Raw genomic sequence first — 20,624 nt, 5'->3', positions numbered from 1 at the left:
TGTGTATAAAGACATTTCGACTCACATATTTAGAGTAGTACGTGTATGTTAATCAATCACAGTGTTTACAGGCTACAACCTCGCTTTTCCTGGGAACATACATTATAGCTCTCACTAATGGCCCTCCACCAAGTGTGATTATATGGCTCTCATGAAGATTTGAAAAATGTGACCTCTGTATGAACACATAGAAAGAACAGATTCACATATATTTTTCACACAGGCAACAATGAAAACACTATATGGACTAATATTGTCGCGAGTGGCTTCCTGCATGTTGGTGGTCCTCCATGCAATGGACCTTTAAATGCAGTTGTTTTGGTCACTGTTGTCAAGCTGCTGAAGCAGTAAAGCTAGTACTATGGGACCCATTTATTAATAAACGCAATAGTAATGTGATCTTGGCACCATAGTAACACCATGCATTGCACAGCAATATGCAATAATACTGGGGAAATGTACCCAGAATTATGCATGTGTTGTCCCAGTGCCCCCACATAAGAGGCCACTGCTGGGGAGGGTTCTCTCGGGAACCCTCTGTCAGCTAATTATGCAAAGTGTAGCCTACAAGCTACACTGAGCAATGTCATCATTCATATACTGTTAGCTTTGGGTGCCAAGCTGGGAAATACTCCACATTGAATATCTGTTAAAACTGGCAGCATCAGATACCCCATAAGAACCTATGGGGATTGCAACTGCAGTCAGGATTGGAGGGATCAGAGCGATATCGGTCCATCAGTGATACATGCAGATGAGACTAAATATTTGCAGTTACCCACCGTAGACATTAAAAATGGGCTTCTAAAAAAAAGAAACCAGTAAAAAATAAATACCAGCATCCCCCTCCCGATGACTGCTTCGCCATGCCCCACCTACCCACCACGCGGTAGCTGCATGATTTACCATGGACAGTAGTTGAATACTCCAGGCTCTTTACCCGGGAACTACAAGCCCACAGAAATTCCCACAGCCGATTCAATCCCTCCTAAATGTCATTTTATATCACTGCACAATAGAAATTTTGCAAATTTATAATGCTAATATTGTTCTGTGCGGTTTATTGAGATTTCTAAAGAAAAGGTATCTTAAATACCCCAAATTCATTGTCTGACATTGTAGGGATCGACAACGCCCCCCCCCCCCCCCCCTTCTCAACATGTAGCCCATAGTAATTTTTTTTCAAAACAATTTGAAGGGAGGAGGTCTGGTCACGCCTTCCTAATTTGGCCTCAGCCCGCATTACCTCGAAGGCCCTGTCAGCATCGTATATCTGAAATCACAGACAGCTTTCAAATGAGAGAATCAAGAATAAGAATATCCTTAGACGGGTCCTTTACTACCCTGTCATTTTTCACATCTGGCAAGAACTAGTCCTTTAGTCCTCTCACTTTGGGCCAGATGCACTAAGCTTCAAAAGTGATAAAATGGAGAGTGATAATCCAGCCAATCAGCTCCTGCTTGACATTTTTCAAACACAGCCTGTAACATGGCAGGTAGGAGCTGATTGGTTGGCTGTTGATCACTACATTTTATCACTGCTGAAGCTCAGTGCATCTGGCCTATTATCCTTTATTTAATTACCAGGGTTTACATTTTTGCACTGTCCAAGAAAACAACATGCGCATTAGCTATCACTGCACTTTTACACATTGCAGGGATGGACTTCTATCAGTCCAGAAACCAAAAATTTGTAAATATTTCCCAAGAAATTATGGGGAATCAAGGAAATGGAGGTGGATGTATGGGTACTTAACTCAGAAAAAAATATTTTGCGCTTTCCTGAAATTCCAAAGTAAACATCATTTCAATTAAGATCTTGCATTTTATTTACGATCTAATTATACAAATAATTAATATTAATACTTATTATATGATAAGACAGGATAATTAAAAGTCTGGGAGTTAAATTGTTACTTTGGCCCTTATTCTGATCGGTGCGGAAATTCCCGCATGCGGACTGACCGCCGATGTTGATCGTCTGCGCATGTGCAGAGGTCACTCTGCGCATGTGCAGGCGATTTCGCCGCACGGATTCTTTATACGCCGCACAGGGGGCGTAGAGGGGCGTGAGGGGCTACTTAGCCTCATTACCCTATGCATACGCCCCCCGTTTCATGGGCGTTCCCATGCAAACGCAGGGCGTATGCATGGTAATGAGGCCGTGACGCGTGGGTACGGGGCGGGCATCTGACATCGCCGGATGTCAGCTGCACGCCCCCATACATGATTTCACACGGACAAGTGTCCGTGTGGTCTTGTGTTGCGGGACCTGGTGGAGCGTGCGGCCCTGCATTCGATGTTCGGCGACCATCGAATGCAGGGGCTGCTCCCACCATGGAGGAGGCGTATCCCCGTCCAATTTCATGCGGATCGCCACATATCCGCATACGGACGGCAGGTGGCGATCCGTATGGAAGGCGGGGATTCGCCTGCACGGTTGCGGCCGCATATTCTGATCGGGCCGCACCGATCAGAATAAGGGCCTTTATGCTCAGACCTACATTTACTATTTACTCCATATAAAACATGTGATTTTCTCTGATCATAACCCCCCCCAGACAACTCTCAGATTGAGCATACAGTATGGGATTAAGAAGTGGTGTAAAGCATCTGAATACATCAGATTGGTTTTAAGAGAGCAGACTATTACTGCTAGTAAGCAGCACCCCCCTCTCAGTGGCTATACTCACTGCAGAGTCTCCCAGCATCATGTCTTGACAGGGCTGAGGGGTGGTCTGACCACAATGCCTTCTTTGGGTTATAGAGAGATTAAGATTAATTTCAAGTGTATTCACAGCCAAATGAGGGAAGGTGGGGCTAGTTGACAGCACCCCCTCTAAGCTTTATCCCTACCGCTCTCTCCCTTTACCTGGAGTCCAATTCTTGGGAAACCTTTGGAGTACTCAATGTGGTCTATTGTCCTAGATTGTATTTAGGAAATTTCAGAACAGATCAAGGCAGAAAAGGAAGCAAAGGGGTGGGTGGGTTAAGGTTGGAACAAAAAGAGGGCTGTTCTGTTCTCTCCACTTCCCCCCTCCTTTCACTATCCCACCTCCTGTCTTTTCTTACCAGTTTGTCCTATCTTCTGGTATAAACCCTGTACCATTTCTAATCACTTCTGTGCAACCAATCCGCAGCCTCTCACTGCCTCCCTCCTCCCTATTTGCCACTGTTTATAAATGAGTTAGTTGAGATAAGAGAGAAGACTGATTGCATTTACTTTCTCCCTCTATTTCAAGTGCCTCCACTTCAATTACCTCTAGCACACCTTGAGACCTATTGGTGAGATCACACTCTGGATACCAAGCTCCCAGGTAAGAGCTCACTCAGCTGCATTATTATTCTATGATACATTTACAGTAACAGCCTTCTGTAAGATTCTCTCAGTTACTAATATAACAAGGTAAATGCATTCAGAAGTGGTAAAATATTTTTTCCCCCAAGAATACTGTTGTAGAAACAAACCAATATGCTTGTGGTTTCAGCTTTTCTTTATTATTCGGTCAGAATCTGTCATCTTTATTTTACTATGTACATTGCCAATATACATCAGTGCATTACATGTTTCCATATGATTGCTGGGGGAGAATTACCTGTTGCCTTTAGACTTATAAGAAGATAGATAGATAGATAGATAGATAGATAGATAGATAGATAGATAGATAGATAGATAGATAGATGTTAAGTATATTTTGTAACTGCATTTGTTTAGGTTGGTAAAATTGTTTTAAAAAAAATGATGGATAATGAGTATAATTTGTGAATTTTTGTAATCCTTACATTTAATATAGTGTACAATATACCATGTTATTATTAATTTATATTTATAAGGCGCCACAAATGGTTGGCAGTGCCGTACATATGGCACACATGAGAACATTACACGGTACACAGAACTTACAGTAACTGAAAAAGTAAAACAGAGCTCAGGTAACAATAAGCACCACGATTCTTAGTACACAATACATCTAAGATAAAGGGAAGCAAATAATTTGTCCGCATGCTACCAGGGGCAGGTTGTCATTGGTAGCGATGAAGAACAGGACACCTTCTGCACTGATATCTCCATAGAGTTCTACACAAAAAAAAATGTACTTATATCTTCATATAGTAGATTAACATCTAACTCTCTTCATATTAAGAATTGTTCATGTGACCTCTTCTTAAGATGCTTCTTAAAATACTGACGCCAAGGACATGTCCAATTAAATGGGTTAAAAAAAAGTGGCACAGGAAATTTCTGACAGTCGCAGGGCTTTTAATATTCAGTTAGATACGGGAATCTTAGCGGTAGTAATTCCATAATCTGCTTATTGAAGCTTCAGTAGGAAAGTGATATTTTCAAGTAAAAATTGTGAGACTCACAACTGAACACCCACCAAATGACTAATTAGACAATTGGAGGTTTTTAATTACCCTAATTGGGCCAATAATTACATGTCAGAATAATGGATTTAATGACGTGGGAAAGGTATACGGATGGGGGTATTATATATATATATATATATATATATATATATATATATATATATGGGACAGGTGTTTTTAAGATTGCAGTGGTAGATACATGTGTTTTGTTTGTTTTCAAGATTAAAGTTGCTTTTTCTGACAAAAGCAACTATTAATGTAAAGAAAAGATTTGCTTTTTATCGTTTTTGTTAAATGCCCAAAACAGCCATTCGATGCGATTTAAAGGCTAACAATACTTTCCTTTGGGTTAGGTATGTACATCAATTCTACTACCCAATGTTTATATGTAGGGGTGACATACATTGTTCCTGAAAAAATCTGTTCTATTATTGCATATGCCTCTGAAACTATCCCTGACACCTTTTACTGCAGTACATAACACAGGTTCCAGGAAGCATTTCACTTAATCATGGCTTATAAATGGACCTTATTCTGGTCCACACGCAAAGCTGCGTATTTTGCAGCGTTGCGTGTGTACTAAACACCGCCCATAGGGATGGCCGCCCCCCTCTTGCATGCCTAGATTCCCTGCATGGCTGTGATTTGCATAATCATCCATTCGCAGCTTTAGGTTGGACCATGGAATGATTTCTCCAGCGCTCACAGATCTGAGACACCTCTGTGGTATCTCGGATCTGTGAGCACCCTGTGTAGGAGGCGGGCAGGCAGCTGAGATCTGCTGACGTCAGCTGCCTGCCCCCGCATCACCGGGCGATTTTCATGGGAACGCGTACCCATGCCACCCCACCGTCCCATGCCCGCTCGCCCCCTGTGTCTGCACAAGTACAGAAATGCGCCTGCTCATGCGCAGATGCAGAAAATCTAGGTGCGAGTGGGACGGCGAGCATGTAGATCGCCGTGCATGCTCGCACTTTGCATCTGCACATGCGCAGAAATGCGCCTGCACAGACGCAATAAATCGGTCCCCTGTGTGAACGCACGGGGACAGATTAACTTAGAGTAACCCCTTTGACCAGATCTTCCACTCACCTTCTGGACAGAAAGTTCATTAGAACTTCCTCTCACCTTCTGCTTCTAATACACAGGCTTCCTGTGTCCTTCCTTTGACCTTCTGCTTCTAATACACAGGCTTTGTGAAACCATCTTCTCACCTTGTGCTTCTTATGACAGGCTTCATATGCCTTTCTCTCAACTCCTGCGTCTAATACACAGGCTTTATATGCCTTCCTCTTTATATGCCTTCCATTATATGAGACCTTCCTCTAACCTCCTGCTTCAAGTTCATACATACCAGCTTTGAGATCTTCTATCCACCTCCGGCTTCTTATGCAAAGGAACTCTCCAGGAAGATAGCTTCCAGGAACTCTCCATTTTATCACTTTTAAAGCTTGATATATCTGGCACATATGCTTCTTATACAAAGGTTTCCTAATACGTTCCACTTAGCTACTTCTTCTTATACTGTACACAGGATTCCTGATAAATTCCACTCCTCTTGCTTCTTACACCGTTCACAGGATTCCTGATAAATTCCACTCACCCCCTTCTTCTTTATACAAAGGTTTCCTAACACATTTTACTCACCTATTGCTTCTTATACTGTACGCAGGATTCCTGATACATTCCCCTCCTGCTTCTTCTTATACAAAGGCTTCCTGCTACCTTTAGACAGACTTCTTGATACCTTTCTCTAACCTCCTACTTCTTATACAAAGGTTCCCTAACACGTTCCACTCAACTCCTGCTTCTTTTACACAGGCTTCCTGATGCCTTCCTCTCACCACCTGCTTCTTCTTATACAAGGGCTTTCTGATACCTTCCTCTCACCTGCTTCTTATACAAAGGTTTTCCAACATATTCTTCTCACCTCCTGGTTCTTATAATGTGCATAAGCTTCCTGATACCTTCCACTCACCTCCTGCTTCTTGTAAAACCCCACCGGCACTAGGTATGCATAACTGCAGTCATTGTGTATATTGCATCACACTTACTTTCCTCCGGCTGATCATGGGTAAAGCACAGGCACGAGGGGGTCCCCTGAATAATCAGGAGTTTAATTACGGTTGCATTGTGGGAGTGGACTACAGGTGTAAACAGTTTATTTAACATATAGCAGGGATGAAGCAGGGATAACTTCTGAACACTCTCCTCCAGCACAAAGCATAATGGTTACATTAGATCACGTATCACGCCAACTCCTCCAGCACATTATTCGTATCGGTTACATCGGTTACATCAAGGCACCTCCTTCAGCTAATCACTTAATTGCAGCGGCATAAATATGAACAGCAGTTCATACCAGGGAATGCTGGGACCAGTAGTGCTACACATCACAGGTTACTGTCTCTCTCATACATAACAAGGACTTTTGTCAATGGGTGGCTACTCAGCATGCCGCGTGGCTTCGACCACTCACCCAGATACTTCCTCTCCTGAGACTCACACCTGGCACTCTTCTAGGGCACCTCTACAGGTGGGCATCACCCTCTAACTGGACTCAGTACTGCTGCTCTCATACTGCCATCTCTCTCTCTCTTTGTCAGGTACCTTGCTTTGACTGGCAGCACTCCCCACGTGCTGTGAGGGGCTCTCACTGAGGCTGCATTCTCCTCATATTTCTCTGCAGAAAAGCACCCACATGTGCTGCTGCTCTCTCCATAGAAGGGGTCCAACTCATGACTGCTGTTTCCAAAGCTGGGGACCATGGAAATGACAGCTAGCCATTCCATTATCCCAGCCAACGATGCATCCTTCTCCTAACTTTTCCTCCTAACTTGTCCTGAATATGCTACTTTCTAACTTACACTTCCTGTCTTCCCCCTCTGCAGCAAGCTTGATGTGATCACACAAATATATTTTATTTCAGGGTTGCTGACTTTTGAAAGCTCCTCTCTGGGAGAAGCCCGGAGAGGAGACTTTCAGTAGGAGTTAGGGACGGGGCTTAAGTGTGACATCATTAAGCCCCACCCCCATGAAGGAAAGAGACCCAATTTGCCAATCTCCGTGGAGGGGCTAAACGACACGATTATGACACTTTAGCCTTGCCCCCTCCCCGGAGATCGTCAGATAAGGTTATTTAAATGCTGCGGTCAGGGGGGGCAGCTGCAATGGGGGGGGGGACCCGATTTTCGGGACCCTCCCGGAATGGCAACCATGTTTTATTTGTGCATGAAACAAGGTTTCAAAACGTGAATCAAAGGTTGAGTACTATCTCAGGCACTGGATTTGAATTCAAACTAAAGCAACAATTTTCTTGCACATATTTAGTGCAGTTGCATATCATGTCCCAGTAGTGCCAGTTACATAATATTTCACCAGTAGTGCAGTTACAGATGTCCCCAGTAGTGCTGTTACAGATGTACCCAGTAGTGCCAGTTACAGATGTCCCCAGTAGGGCTGTTACAGATGCCCCCAGTAGTGCTGTTACAGATGTGCCCAGTAGTGTCAGTTACAGATGTACCCAGTAATGCTAGTTACATATCATGTCCCCAGTGGTGCTATAACAGATGTCCTCAGTAGTGCCAATTACAGATGTAGAGAATTTTTTTGGGGGGTGACTATTTGCACAGAAAATATCTGAGGTAAATTTTATGGTGGACCCCTCCTAAATCGATCTGATTCAGCTTGACATATATCTGATAAGGGGTGTGCTACCACAGGACACAGGGTTACTGGCACATAAGAAATAAAAGAATGTCTCTGTGTGGTGCACCTAGAGAGTTTTTAAAATGTAACTTTTATTCAATCATTTTTTTTTAAACTGCGAAATATAAAACACATATACACATGAAACAAAACAATGACATATAAAAAGGATATAGAATCCTCACACCGTGGGGCCCCAGGGTATGTCTCCCTTCAGTATGGTAGTTAGCTGATAAGTGTGTGTTTTTAGAACTGCTGTCTTAACCCTATAGGTATATGGCAGTGTTGACACAGTATGTCGGCATCTCTGATCTCGAAATAATTTAATTAGCAGATATGGGTATGGATAACAGATATAATTGGCGGCGGGAGTGAGATGAATGCTGTTTTATTTCCGTGTGATGCCGTGAGCCTGGATTGCTCAGTATTCGGCAGGGAAAACAGCAATACACACAAGCCGCCGCAGCTTATCTGCTATGAGTGACAGCGGTTAAGGTACACTGCTGCACTCTCACTACTCCGTCTGCCTGGAGGTGCTGTAAGCTGGACGCCGTGTGCCACGGTGAGACACAGCATCTTCAGGCTGAGACGGGTATGTTACCAGGACCGAGACTGCTCATTAGGTTTAAGCTAAACAGTTTCAAAATATCAACATTTCATGAGGGAGGGGGAGGCTGGGAGCACACACATGATGTGTGTGGTCTGCGTACGCTTCGCAGAGAGAGCTTCAGATGTCCTCCAGTTACAGGGGGGCACCAGTACTTACCTTGCCTCCGGGCAACTGGGATGAACTTACGCCACTGCTTTTAACCCTGTCAACTTAAGTCACTGTTGACCATTTACCTGTTGACATGTCCATTTCGACCTCTTGAACCTTCCAAAATATTTACTGTCAACCATCTGGTGTCAACCTATTGACAGTCTTTTTATGCTAGCAGCACCACACCTATATTTTTCTTACATAAGCAGTACCACAGCCATATTTGCTTTTACAAAAGCAGTGCTCCAAGCCACATTATAGCACCAATATGTTTTGGCAGTGCCCAATAGTGCATCCAGCAATATTCTTCATATCAACACACAATAACCCTTCCAGTCATATTTAACCTATACGTAGTACTACTAGTACTCCCCCAGTTCTATTTATGCTAATAGCAGTGCCTTCTCAACTCCCAGTTGTATTTATTCTATAATCAGTGTCCCCTCTATCTCCAGCTACGATTATTCTATAGCCAGAGTTCCCTCTCATCCTAGTTACATTTATCTTATATAGGAACAGTTCTAAACTAAATGTAGCTCAAGATGAAAATTGCCTTCCACCATTCACAAGCCCACACTACAGCAATACACCTGCCCGCACCTTACATGCACCAGTGCACTACCACACAATATACAGACACATACAAAAACATTTTGTGATGAAATAAAAGAGTGAAAGACAGGCCACTCTATGCTATCTGGAATTTTATCATGTTAACATTTAAACAGTCCTGGGAGCTCTTGTCAGAATAATGTGTGGCAAAAGCCATTTAACGCATTGATGTAGGGTAGAGTAAAAGGGAGGCAAATTATTCTTTAATCGCTTTCCTTTTTTACTGTTTAGGGCTGTCATTGAAAAATATACTGACTTTCTTTACTGCACTTCATCTGTATACAGTTTCATTCAAGGATGTACGCAAATCTGATAGATTGTGCACATCTCCGACGGTTAGGGATCGTTGCATGAGTAGGATCTCTGCATCATCTGAATGCTTGTACTCCACCTAATTGCACTGTACCCCCAGTTACATGTATCCTATACCCAGTGCCCCCTCATCCCCAGATACATGTATGTTATTGTCAGTGTCCCCTCTTCCCCTCAGATACATTTATTCTCTAATTCCCTTCTCAGTTGTGCTCATAAGTTTACATACCCTAGCAGAATTTGTGTTTTTCTGGTCATTTGTCAGAGAATATGAATGATAAAACAAACTTTTCTCACTCATGGTTAGTGGTTGGGTGAAGCCATTTAGACAAACAACTCTTTTTAAATCATAATAACAACAGAAACTACCCAAATGACCCTGATCAAAAGTTTACATACCCCAGTTCTTAATACCGTGTATTGCCCCCTTTAAAATCAATGACAGCTTGAAGTCTTTTGTGGTAGTTGTGGATGAGGCACTTTATTTTCACATATGGTAAAACTGCCAATTCTTCTTGGCAAAAAGACTCCAGGTCCTGTAAATTCTTAGGCTGTCTTGCATGAACTGCACGTTTGAGATCTCCCCAGAGTGGCTCAACGATATTGAGATCAGGAGACTGAGATGGCCACTCCAGAACCTTCACTTTATTCTGCTGTAGCCAATGACAGGCTGACTTGGCCTTGTGTTTTGGTTCATTGTCATGTTGGAATGTCCAAGTACGTCCCATATGCAGCTTCCAGGCTGATGAGAGCAAATTTTCCTCCAGTATTTTCTGATAACATGCTGCATTCATCTTGCAATAAATTTTTACCAAGTTTCCAGTGCATTTGTAGCTCACACATCCCCAAAACATCAGCGATCCACTTCTTTGTTTCACAGTAGGAATGGTGTACCTTTAATCATAGGCCTTGTTGACTCCTCTCCATTTGTAACGTTTATGGTTGTGGCCAAAAATGTAAATTTTGGTCTCATCACTCGAAATACAACTGCAAGCAAGATTTAGCATATGACCTGAACTGGCGCACTGCTGCCTGAGGATCTGTACTTTCCCCTGGTTATCACCCAATAACCAACAAAATTACCAAACATACAACGATGGGAATTTCCAAGTCACTGGTGCAATACTTGAAAAAGGTGAGTCTAAAGGTCTGTATCTTCAGATGTCTTCACAATTTTCAAGGGTATTTCTCAAAATATAAAGAAAGAAGGGATCAGTGGTTATACTGAATCTATCCTAATATCAGGACTAGAACATATGGAGGAGATGAATATATGGGCGTACCCCCACTCACGGTAAGTAGGGTGATGTACAGGCACGTAGCGGTTTCTTGTCTTTGTCCTTTATCTTTCTTTTCTTTTTTTCTTTCTTTTTTTCCTCTCTCTCTTTCTTCTGTTTTCTGCTTTTTATGTTGGGAATTTCTCCACTCTGTGAATTGTGTAGAAAATATATGAGTAAGAAATCAAGGTTAATGCGTTGACCAGGGAGATTTCAAAACACCCCATGCAAATAGAAAGTAGTGATGGTCGTACCTTACTCACCCAAGAGTAGAGCAAGATACATATGTAAAGGTATCTTTAAATAGGACTATTTTATCCCAGGATTAGAAATAAGTGTGCGTACCACACTTACGTGGAAGGATGATGGGTATATACCCGTAGCGTGTTCTTGTCCTAAGTGTGGTTCCGTTATCACCGTCGGGACCAATTTTTTCTCAGTAGGAGTGTAATTTGATGAATAAAAGTGATAAAATCCATTTTTTCTACTGTACAATAAAGAACTTTTAAAAGAAAACCTCCTTCTGGCCAGAATATATTTGGGAAATATCGCCACAAACGGATTACCACTCTGAGTCAAAGAAACCGTTATAGGTGGTGAAAAAACTTACATCACTGTAAGTTTTGGTACGCATATCTCTCATCCTTTGGATAAATCTTGGGTATATATGTGATTAACATATATGAACACAATAGGCAGTGAAATTCTCCATCCTCTAAAAGAAACCTTTTTGGGCATTTCTCCACACATCATAGTGTTAGCCACGGTACACCACTATTACCTCTATCTATTTTAAAACATAAAGGCACGAGCACTCTATACTTACCTTCTATATATAGAGGTACAGATAACATAATTAATGTCCAGTCACTAAAATTATATTTTATCACTTTTATTCATCAAATTACACTCCTACTGAGAAAAAATTGGTCCCGACGGTGATAACGGAACCACACTTAGGACAAGAACACGCTACGGGTATATACCCATCATCCTTCCACGTAAGTGTGGTACGCACACTTATTTCTAATCCTGGGATAAATTAGTCATATTTAAAGATACCTTTACATATGTATCTTGCTCTACTGTTGGGTGAGTAAGGTACGACCATCACTACTTTCTATTTGCACGGGGTGTTTTGAAATCTCACTGGTCAACGCATTAACCTTGATTTCTTACTCCCATATTTTCTACACAATTCACAGAGTGGAGAAATTCCCAACATAAAAAGCAGAAAACAGAAGAAAGAGAGAGAGAAAAAAAGAAAGAAAAAAGAAAAGAAAGATAAAGGACAAAGACAAGAAACCGCTATGTGCCTGTACATCACCCTACTTACCGTGAGTGGGGGTACACCCATATATTCATCTCCTCCATATGTTCCAGTCCTGATATTAGGATAGATTCAGTATAACCACTGATCCCTTCTTTCTTTATATTTTGAGAAATACCCTTGAAAATTGTGAAGACATCTGAAGATACAGACCTTTAGACTCACCTTTTTCAAGTATTGCGCCAGAGACTTGGAAATTCCCATCGTTGTATGTTTCATCACTCCAAATGACTTTGTTCCAGAAGTTTTGAGGCTTGTCTCTGTGCTGTTTGGAGTATTGTAAGTGGAATGCTTTGTAACATTTGCGTAGTAATGGCTTTCTTCTGGCGACTCATTTTTCTTCAAATGCCTCCTTATAGTGCATCTTGAAACAACCACACCACTTTTTTTCAGAGAGTCCTGTATTTCAGCTGAAGTTATTTGTGGATTTTTCTTTGCATCCCGAACAATTTTCCTGGCAGTTGTAGCTGAAATTTTTGTTGGTCTACCTGACCGTGATTTGGTTTCCACATAATCCCTCATTTTCCACTTCTTAATTAGAGTTTGAACTCTGCTGAATGGTATTCTCAATTGCTTAGATATCTTTTTATATGCCTTTCCTGTTTTATAGAGTTCAATTACCTTTTCCCGCAGATCCTTTGACAATTCTTTTGCTTTCCCCATGAATCAGAATCCAGACACATCAGTGCATCACTGGATGAAAGATACAAGGGTCTTTCAGGAGACCAGAAACTCACTGATCTTTTATACACACACACTGATTACAAGCAAACAGATCAAAGGTGAGGATGGATACCTTTAGTACCCATTCAAACCTGTTTGTGTCAACTTGTGTGCATGTTATGAGGCCAAAATCTCCAGGGTATGTAAACTTTTGATCAGGGTCATTTGGGTAGTTTCTGTTATCATTATAATTTATAAGCGTATAAGCTTTAACACAGTTATTTGACAATAAATGGCTTCACCCAACCACTAACCATGAGAGAAAGAAAAGTTTGTGAGTTATCATTCATATTCTCTGACAAAAGATCAGAAAATCACAAATTCTGCTAGGGTATGTAAACTTATGAGCACAACTGTATATCCTATAACCGGTACCCAATCGATACATTTATCCTATAGCCAGTGCCCCCTTCTCCACAGTTACATTGGTACTTGTGTACTATCACGGCTCCCATCTCATCCCATCTTATTGCATACCATAAGGCTTAAGATGGTATGCAATGAGATGAGATGTGCTGCGATGGGACCCGATCTTATACAATTTAAAATTGTATACCATTGTATATGGCATACGATGAGATGAGATGAGATTTTAAATTGTATAAGCACACTAATGGGTGCTTTCAAGGTCAATTGGCCCCCCTATAAGATTTTTAATTGTATAAGCACCCTAATGGGTGCTTACAATGTTAAATGCACCCCCACGCCACCCCCACTATCAACGCCAACCCGAAGCGTGGCGAGCGCAGCGAGCACGCGAGGGGCGGCGGTACGCGTCCTCCGACCTTTTCATACCCCCACTATCCACGTCGGCGTGGAGTTGATTTTATATAGCGTGGCGAGCGCAGCGAGCCACCGAGCCCGAAGCGTGGCGTGCGCAGCGAGCCCCGCGAGGGGACGCGTAATACATGTAAAGTATTACGCGGCCGCTCGCCACGGTTCGGGTATTGTGGCGTGCGCAGCAAGCCCCGCGAGGGGACGCGTAATACATGTAAAGTATTACGCGGCTGCTCGCCACGCTTCGGGCTCGGTGGCTCGCTGCACTCGCCACACTATATAAAATCAACTCCAAGATGGAAATCGTGGGAGCCGTGATAATACACAAGTACCGTTACATTTATCCTATAACCAGTGCCCTGCCCCAAAACATTTATATATAACCAGTGTCCCCTCTCCCCCCAAAATCATTCATCCTACAGCCAGTGCCCCCACTCCCCCTAAGATACATTTATATTATATAACCAATGCTCCCTCTCCTCCAGTTCCATTTAATCTATAACTAGTGACCTCCCAATAGATTAATTCTATAGCCAGTGCCCACTTACTCCCCAATTGCATTTATATGATAACCAGTGCCCCCCTCTCACCCCCAAGAAAGATTTATCATGTAGTCAGTACCCCCGCTCACCCCAAACATATTTACCCAAAGCCAGTGCTCACTCACTCTCAAGTTACATTTATACTTTAGCCAAAGCTCCTTCTTATATTAATGCCCATGTCATAATGTCCCTTACACAATATGCCACACACCATAATGCCCCTTATAACATAATGTGCACCTTACACCTTGTTATGCCTCACACAATAGTGCCCCTTACATCATATAATGCCAAACACTGTAATACTCTTTGCACCATGTTATAAACCACACAGTAATGCCCCTTACAAATGTCACACTGTAAGACAACACCAAACAATCTGCTCATTGGCAGGGTTTTAATGCCACCTCCTATTTGGCATCCACGGTCAGAGAGAGTTACATTCGGGTGAGTTATTTTTTCCTGTGCAGAGTAATAACTGGCTGCTTCATTTTTATACTGTAATTTAGATTTCAGTTTGAACACACCCGACCCAAATGAAACTCTCTCACTGCACAAGTTACATCTACCCCACCTGCAGTTCACATGGTTTTGTACTTTAAAGGAGTTTGCTTTAGCAAACCAACCTGAATCACCCTCATTATACCATGATAGATACCCTCCTCATCATCATTAGTCCTTCCCTACCCCCTCACTACAGCTGCACACAGGGAGCCTGATGTACTAAGCTTCAAAAGTGATAAAATGAGAGTGATAAACCGCCAGCCAATCAGCTCCTACCTGCCATGTCACAGACTGTGTTTGAGAAATATCAGGCAGGAGCTGATTGGCTGGCTGTTTATAACTCTCCATTTTATCACTTTTGAAGCTTAGTGCATCTGGCCCAGGGTCACGCCACCCTACAGCAGCACAGAACAGGGTTACACCACACAGAAGCACACAACAGGCATGCGCACAGCGTCTATCCTCGTATGAAAATGAGGTCGCGGCTAATTAGCATAAGCCGCACCCTCATTTGCATACGCCCCACCCCCTTTTCGGGCGCTTCACCATGCCAGTTATAGTTAACAAATAGGCAAGTAGTACCTACCACAAATAATGTTATTTGTGGCTCCAGGCTCCATTGAGTCCATCTTTTCTACTATCTTTACTCAGTCTCTCACTTGCAGACTGATATGACATGAAGCCTTATCTCCACCCGCAGTAAACAGCCACCCATAACAGAGCCAAGGAGTGCCAGCATAGCAGGTGGCAGTGCTGTACTATTGCGATCTCGGCATCTGTATTATCCTCATCCTCCCTATTACCCACCAGGAAGGACAGGCTTCACATGAATACCACCAGCCATAACTCATGCAGTCACAGTGCCCCCAGTTGCTGGTTCAGGCCTGTATCCTCCACTAGAGAGTAGAGATAGAAGCAGATGTTATTTGTCAGCGAATAGTAATGCAGCCCCGCAGGCAACAGAAGGCTACTGTCAGTGTGTGTGTTTATTCATTGAAAAGTAGCCCAACTTTGCACTGCAATAATCCTGGTGGTCAGCATCAGGTCAGAGACTCTGACATCACCTACAAGGATCACTACAGTCGGTGTGTGTGTGTTCACTGGCACTTGTATAACCGCCCAGACTCTGGGCAGCTCCACCATTCTCCAACCTCCCTACACCCCTGGACACAAATATATATATAGATATACAGTATAAAGAGGTAGCAGGCAAGCGGCGGCACTCCAAGGAATTTTTATTGTGCAAAAAAGTATCTCCTACGTTTCGGGGACTAGCCCCATGACAAAGGGGCTAGTCCCCGAAACGTTGGAGATACTTTTTTGCACAATAAAAATTCCTTGGAGTGCCGCCGCTTGCCTGCTACCTCTTTATCATACTGATCCGGAGGGCACCCAGGTACTTACCTTTGAATGTTGGAGTGCCGATCCGCCACCACAATTCTATATAGATATATATATAATTGATTGGACATTCACAGATATCTGAGCACAGACCTTTTACCTCCTTCTAACACATGGACATCAAAGCATACACCTTTTACCTACATTCTAACCTATATGTAACACACAATCATCATGATATACACCTCCTCCGGTGTGTCTATTTTTAACAGTACTACTTTTGCCAAATCTAGAACAGGCATTGGTGTTTGTTGCCACACTCCACAGTATACATACGTAATGCCAGTCACACATGAGTTGATGATGCTGTTTGGCCAATGGCCGGAATGCCAGCATGTGTAAATAAAGACATTACTATATTTTTACATACTCTAACGCATTAATGCAATCACACCTGCATTTAAATTAAATGTATAGACAATATCCATAACTTTTTATTGTAATGCATTTCACTTGAATGGTAACTTGCAGCTCAATACCATCGGGGTTATGCATACTGTGTCATGGATACTGTGCAATTACCAGACTGTACTGACAAAGACAAAGTGACCATTCCAAATGCTCAGAAAGCATTATAGTTGACATATTCCCTCATCTGACATTAAGACATGGGCCCTTATTCTGGTTGGTGCGGTAATATCCGCGTGCGTTCGTGCCGCCGATGTTTTGTGTCTGCGCATGTGCAGAGGCGTCTCTGCGCATGTGCGAGCGGGGCGTACGACCAAATCCCGCATGAAATGTGTACACTACGAACAGGGGGTGGAGAGGGGAGTGAAGGGCTATTTGGGCTCATTACCATATGTATACGCCCCGCGTTTCATGGGCGTTCCCATGCAAACGCTGGGCGTACGTATGGTAATGCGGCCGTGACGCACGTGTAGGGGGCGGGCATATGACATCGCCGGATGTCAGCTGCCCGCCCAGATCCCTGCTTTTGCACAGAAAAATGTCCGCGTGGTCTGAGGTTGCGGGAGCTGGTGGACCACTCGGTCCTGCATTCGATGGTCTGTGACCATCAAATGATGGGGGAGGTTCCCTGAGATGGAGGAGGCGTATTCCATGAAAAATACACGTGCGGTCCGTTCGGCTAGCTTCTTACCGCGTACGGACGGAGTTGGCGATCCGTATGGAAGGCGGGGTTTCGCACGCACGGTCCTGGCCGCATATTCGGATCCGGCCGCACCGATCAGAATAAGGCCCATGGTGACAGCCACAAATTACCCAGGACAACTGATTAGACCAAGTTCCAGAGGACTCCTCCAACAATTGTCCCCATTGTGAGTTCCTGACCTCATATATGCACAACCACCATGCCCCATCTCCTAAACCACCAAAGTCCTGGAGGTTAAGCTATAAAACAAGATTTCCTAGCCCAAGTATTAAACATCAGTATTTCCATAGACATGGTCCTCCACTGCAGTCATCGAACAACTTGTTGACCCTTTGCTGTGGCTTTACAAAACCTACTTCTATGACCTTTGGGAATTATACACCCCATTCTTTTCTAATGAGGTACATTACATCATATCCTAAAGAAAACTTATTCCCAGCCATTGACTCTGTCTCGCTCATTACAAAAACATAGGGACTAATTCACTACGGATCGCTCGTGCAATCCACAGCACAGTTTCCCAATGGTCAGGAAACTGCCCACATGAGCAGGACCCGTCCCGAACATGTGTGGGATGTGTCCTGCAATTGCATAGCAAAAATGCGATTGCTTCTGCCTGATTTTCACCGTTTGGCAATGTCAAGGACTGCACCAAGAGGGGCATTTTCCTTGGCCTCACAAGCCGCCTGCAACAGGCATCCTGAGTAAGAATATTCTTACTCAGGCTGCAGTCATAGGGAAGCATTGGGATGTTATCTTAAACTGTGATTGCATTTCAGTTTAATGCAAATGCAAATGGAGGTGGGGGTGGTATGCAACTCCTTCTGCATTTGCATTGCAAAGGATATCATGACATGATAGCCTGCTGCTCAAAGCAAATAGCTTCTTTTTATACTTGGTTTACCGGCCGTGTGAGGCAGATAGACGGATAGGAATTTTTTTAAAAATAACTGCTTGATTAGGAGTTGTTTAATATATATGCATTTTTAAGTTCTTCTTGCATCTGAATTGTAGACTCATATAGAACACTTTGGTTCAAGCCGAGTCAGTACGCTCATGGCTGGACCCAGCTGATGCAACCTAAGTGATACGCACACCGGCATACCAGCGCCCAGATACAAGTGACACAGGTTGCCTGGCACGTGCGCTCACAGTGGGACTCGGTTGATGCCTTCAGTGACACGCACTTCGGTGTAACCTACTCTGGCTGTTAACGTGCTGTGAAATGTGAGTGTGGGTCACTACGTGATGTGTAATGTAAGTATGGGTCACTATGTGCTGTGTAATGTGAATGTGGGTCACTAAGTGCTGTGTTAGGTGAATGTGGGATACTAATGTGAATGTGGGATATTATGCGTGCAGGGTGTACAGTGTGTGGGGCCCCCTGCACCCAGGGGCCTGAGTGCATCACAAACCTTGCATCTGTTATAGATAAGCAAGTGGATGGTGGGTGTTGCTGGCTGCTGACGGCATCTGTGCTGCTGGGTTATGTGTGCTTTGCTGGGTGATGAGGTGAAACTAGTGGCAGAGCTAGGGGGCACCAGCCAAAATTTTGCCTAGGGCATCAAATTGGCTAAGGCTGGCTCTGTCTGTGAGTTCAGTATATAACATGCTGTCATATGAATATTCCAACAGAGGGGGATATTCAATCTCCCTCCGCTATTCTCTATGGGGGAAATAGCGGAGGGGTTCCTATTCAATGCTGTCTTCCAGGACAGCATTGAACAGGGATCTCGGCAAAACATGCCCGGCTCCACAAGCAGTTGGGCATGTTCTGCCGAGAACGGCCGGGAATTGACGAGCTCCTGGCTGCAGCTGGACAATTTATGTCCGCTTCTCGCAGCCACATCCCCTTCTCGCCGCTCGGCAGGCGGGACATTGAATCCCACCTGCCAAATCAGTGTCAAGCCTGCTGAGAATGGGACAGGGTCACGGCTGTTGTGCCAGCCCAACAGTCATGACCCTGCATTGAGAATGTTTGATATTATATAATAAATGATTTGGTCTTATACAGTATATATCTAGATATAGAAGAAGTCTTTGGAACTACACAAAGCATGATCCCTTTGCAAAACACACTTGTCTATATGAATATTTAAATACAGTTTTAATTAATTTTATTTAATTTTATATAAGTTTGGTACAATACATGTTTGTGTGCCAAAATATAATTAAATAGTGGAGCCGACCTAATATCAGCTTTTTATATGCTGACAGATCATTAAGAAAGGAAAAGATGTATACCACTTCACAACTAGCACTACCTATACTGTATATGGTAAATTTCACTACATAAGAACAACACGTATGTTATTTTACAACCAACTCTCCATATACCCTTAGGGGGTTATTCTGATAACTTCAGTCCCCCATGCGTTCGCACGGGCAACCGATGTTGTGCATCTGTGCATGTGCATTTCTGCACATGTGCAGATACACGATGAGAGCGAAACTACATGTACCATCCCGCTCGCACATAGCAGTGCAGCCAAGGTGAGTGGGGCTGCGGCTGGCGCAGCCCATGGTTTCATGGGCATTGCCATGAAAATGCTGGGTGTTCCCATGGTAATTGCCCGGTGATACTGGTGCAGTAGGAGGGCAGCTCAATGGATGTCAGCTGCCATCCTGCTTCCCGAACAGGGCACTTGGAGAACAGAAACACCATAGCGGTGTCTCTGAACTGTGAGCACTGGAGAAATCCTTCGATGGTCGCAGAACTTCGAATGATTTCTCCCCGGCTGGGAATCGATGATTATGCAGATCATCCTTTCGCAGCGTGTGGGAAATTGCAGGGGATCGCGGCTTGTGAGGGGGGAGGCCGGCACTGCAGACGGCTTTTAGTCCACACGCAACGCTTTGAAATTCGCAGTGTTGTGTGTGGACCATAATAAGGTCCTTAATCAGCCTTATGTGGTTATGTGCGGGTGTGGTATGGGACTCCGACAGTCGGGATCCCGACAGTCATTATCCCGACGTCGGGATCCCGACTGCCCGGAGTCAGACAGCATGGCGAGCGCAAAAAAGCCCCTTGCGGGCACGGTGGCTCGCTACGCAAGCCACCTATTCTATTCTCCCTCTATGGGGGTCGTGGACCCCCACGAGGGAAAATAGCGCGTGTCAGTCGGGCACCCGGCTGTCAGCATTTTGACAGTTGGGATCCCGACGTCGGGTAAATGACTGTCGGGATCCCGACTGT

At 43.8% G+C, this 20,624-nt stretch overlaps 1 protein-coding gene across 1 annotated transcript in view; it reads left to right on the top strand.

The window, feature by feature from the left end:
* The first annotated feature begins 3,028 nt into the window (after positions 1 to 3,028).
* The window catches only part of SLC26A9 (solute carrier family 26 member 9), a 164,693-nt gene continuing 147,097 nt past the window's right edge, over positions 3,029 to 20,624 (top strand). The window contains exon 1 of the mRNA XM_083173028.1: positions 3,029 to 3,317. The gene's annotated coding sequence lies outside the window, so the exon portion shown is untranslated. The remainder of the gene's footprint in view (positions 3,318 to 20,624) is intronic.

Source organism: Crinia signifera, chromosome 2 (genome assembly GCF_055691185.1).
Source record: "Crinia signifera chromosome 2, ASM5569118v1, whole genome shotgun sequence".
Taxonomy (NCBI): Eukaryota; Metazoa; Chordata; class Amphibia; order Anura; family Myobatrachidae; genus Crinia; species Crinia signifera.
The sequence above is the reverse complement of the archived record's forward strand: the minus strand, read 5'-3'. Positions and strand labels throughout refer to the sequence as shown.